Genomic DNA, 3,833 nt, shown 5'->3' with positions numbered 1-3,833 from the left:
ATTTCCTCTCTCACGTCAATACTACTATGTTTCAGTATTCCCCTCCTCCACAATCTCTCCCTCCAGTCCAGTCCTCTGACAATAATGATCAGCCTGCTTTGGCTCCTACACTTTTATTTTTCTTACTTTCTCCTTTGACTCCCTGAGCCTTGTCCTCCCAACCAGTAAATACTAGGTTCTGGGAGCATGTCTTACACCAGTTCCTACTATGCCTGGGAGGGTGGTTGGATGATAAGCAATGGATGGGTTATTTCTTCCGTCTCTAGAAAGGGTGTTAGAATGTCTCCACTTTACAGATGAGTAATACACAAAGTGGGTTCAGTTCAGTTCAGTTCAGTCGTTCAGTCGCATCCGACTCTCCACAACCCCATGAATCACAGCATGCCAGGCCTCCCTGTCCATCACCAACTCCCGGAGTTACTCAAACTCATGTCCATCGAGTCGGTGATGCCATCCAGCCATCTCATTCTCTGTCGTCCCCTTCTCCTCCCGCCCCCAATCCTTCCCAGCATCAGAGTCTTTTCCAGTGAGTCAACTCGTTGCATGAGGTGGCCAAAGTATTGCAGTTTCAGCTTTAGCATCAGTCCTTCCAATGAACACCCAGGATTGATCTCCTTTAGAATGGACTGGTTGGATCTCCTTGTAGTCCAAGGGACTCTCAAGAGTCTTCTCCAGCACCACAGTTCAAAAGCATCAATTCTTCAGCGATCAGCTTTCTTAGATTAGTGAAAAGTAAAAGTGTTAGTCAAAGCTATGGTTTTTCCAGTGGTCGTGTATGGATGTGAGAGTTGGACTATAAAGAAAGCTGAGCACCAAAGAAATGATGCTTTTGAACTGTAGTGTTGGAGAAGACTCTTGAGGGTCCCTTGGACTGCAAGGAGATCCAACCAGTCCATCCTAAAGGAAATCAGTCCTGAATTGGAAGGACTGATGCTGAAGCTGAAACTCCAATACTTTGGCCACCTGATGTGAAGAACTGACTCACTGGAAAAGACTCTGATGCTGGAAAGATTGAAGACAAGAGGAGAAGGGGTTGACAGAGGGTGAGATGGTTGGATGGCATCACTGACTTGATGGAGTGAGTTTGAGCAAGCTCCGGGAGTTGGTGATGGACAGGAAAGTCTGGCGTGCTGCAGTCCGTGGGGTTGCAGAGAGTCAGACACAACTGAGCAACTGAACTGAACTGAACTAGTCGCTTCAGTTGTGTCCCACTCTTTGTGACCCCACGGACTGCAACTCGTCAGGCTCCTCTGTCCAGGCAAGAATACTGAAGTGGGTTGCTATTTCCTCCTCCAGCGGATCATCCAGACCCAAGGATTGCACACGGGTCTCCCACACTGCAGGCAGATTCTTTACCATCTGAGCCACCGGGGAAGCCCCCAAAGTGTGTTAAACTGTATACAAAGTGTCGAAAACTGGAAATATTCATTGAGCACCTCTACACCTCTATTCAATGGATATTTATTCAATGCCTGCTTTCTGCCAGATTCTGTTCAGCTCTCAGCCATTAGAGAGGCAGCAGGGTGGGTGGCTGCCAGCTATCTGGCTGTCCCCTACAGTCCCAGGAGTGTTCTGTGACTGGGCCCACACAGGCAAGTGGTCCCCATTCAACACTGCCTTCTGCTCACGGAGAACATCGTTCAGTTCCCAGGTGAGGCCATCACAGCCAGATCTGCTCTGGGACCTTGATATCCAGCTCCTCCCGGGCTCAGCCTTAGGCCAGATCTCTATTCTCATCTCTCTCAGGTTCCTCAAACATACCTGGAGTTTGTGCTATCAGCTCTTAACCTGGGATGTGACTTAGAGAAATACCGGCAGAGAAAAGCCAGGGAGCTGATCCTTCCCTGCCCCTCCTTACTTCCCTACTTTTTCACCTCTAATTCAGGATATCTAATTCATAAGGAACTTGTCCAAATCAATGGTTTCTGCCAAAAGTTCCCTCAAAAACCCTATCTTTCCAATTGTACCTTACCCGAGACAATGAAGGACTCTCCATGGCTACCTGTCTGGGGGTGGGTGGAACACAGGTTATGGGGTAGAAGGAAATATTAGGGATTAAATAGGTTAACCTTTTAAAATTATGTAATATCTCACATGCGTCCATTTACAGATATTAATGGAGCATCCCTTCTACATAACAGGCCCTGGACCAAACACGTAAACAGAAAAGGGCAACAGCCGCTGCCCCCTGGGGCTCATAACACACTGCAGCTTCCAGTGTAGAGGGAAGGCATCACAGATCCTCCTGTACTAAGGAAGCTCTTAGTCAGCTCTTCTGAAGGCTGCTGTCCCAAAGGGAAGTGACTTCTTAGAACAAGAGGAGCTATTAGACTTTTTCTTATAAATACAGATAAAAAGAGCAGACAGCTCCTGGTGGGAACAAAAGCACGGTGTGAACCACACATATGCATACATACACACAAATATATGCTAAATAAAATACTATGGTGGGGAGTGGGAGGAAGGTTCAAGAGGGAGGGACCTATGTATCAGTCAGTTCAGTTCAGTCGCTCAGTCGTGTCCGACTCTTTGCGACCCCATGAATCACAGCACACCAGGCCTCCCTGTCCATCACCAACTCCCGGAGTTCACTCAAACTCATGTCCATCGAGTCGGTGATGCCATCCAGCCATCTCATCCTCTGTCATCCCCGTCTCCTCCTGCCCCCAGTCCCTCCCAGCATCAGTCTTTTCCAGTGAGTCAACTCATCGCATGAGGTGGCCAAAGTATTGGAGTTTCAGCTTTAGCATCAGTCCTTCCAATGAACACCCAGGATTGATCTCCTTTAGAATGGACTGGTTGGATCTCCTTGCAGTTCAAGGGACTCTCAAGAGCCTTCTCCAGTACCACAGTTCAAAAGCATCAATTCTTCAGCGATCAGCTTTCTTCACAGTCCAACTCTCACATCCATACATGACCACGGGAAAAACCATAGCCTTGACTAGACGGACTTTTGTTGGCAAAGTAATGTCTCTGCTTTTTTTTTTTGGTTGTCAAATGATCCTTTCTTTTTCTTTTGTAGTTCTTAACTAGCTGGGCATTCCACTGCACCACTGTTGATATCATCTATGATGTCATGAGGGTGGCGGCCATCAACATTGCAGCCCACAGACTTGGCGGTCCCCAGGATCTCTTTAATGGTTCCAGAAAGTTCTCTAGCTAGGGACCAATGCCGCATCTGCCAGGCAATGTTGACGATCTCATCAAAGGTGATGTTTCCACTGTGCTTAATGTTTTTCTGCTTCTTTCTGTCCCTTGGTGGTTCTTTAAGGGCTTTGATGATCAGGGCTGAAGCAGAAGATACCACCTCAATCTGAGCTTGTCTGTTCTGAATGGTCAGTTTCACTGTAATCCTCAGACCCTTCCAATCACCAGTTGCCTTGGCTATATCATCACCAACCTTTTTTGGAGACAGACCCAGAGGGCCGATCTTGGGTGCCAGGGCAGACGTGGCACTGACCTCCCCACTGGTGCACCTCAGGTACACGACTTTGATCTCATTGGGATCGAACTTAGGCGGCATGGTGGAGGCGGCTGGTGTCTGATGAACCCGGATTCGGGAGGACTGAAGAAAGTTGCACCTTTGCCTCCTCCGAGCCGAAAGCCAAAAGTGTCTCTGCTTTTTAATATGCTATCTAGGTTGGTCGTAACTTTCCTTCCAAGGAGTAAGCCTATGTATACTTAGAGCTAATTCACGTTGTCCTACAGCAGAAACTAACACATTGTAAAGAAATTATCTCTTCTCCAATTAAAATTTTTTTTAATTCTTAAAAAAAAAAAAAAAACTACTATGATTTCTTTGAGTAGTGACATTCCTCTTTCTAAAATCTCCT

The 3,833-nt window shown here is 47.0% G+C and overlaps 1 pseudogene; it reads right to left on the bottom strand.

Moving 5' to 3' along the window:
* Positions 1 to 3,025: 3,025 nt before the first annotated feature.
* LOC129560383 (large ribosomal subunit protein uL11 pseudogene) lies at positions 3,026 to 3,545 on the bottom strand (annotated as a pseudogene).
* Between the last annotated feature and the right edge of the window lie 288 nt (positions 3,546 to 3,833).

Source organism: Moschus berezovskii, chromosome 16 (assembly GCF_049115385.1).
Source record: "Moschus berezovskii isolate FMDL1 chromosome 16, NW_MosBer_1.0, whole genome shotgun sequence".
Lineage (NCBI taxonomy): Eukaryota > Metazoa > Chordata > Mammalia > Artiodactyla > Moschidae > Moschus > Moschus berezovskii.
This window is presented reverse-complemented; position numbering and strand designations above follow the sequence as displayed.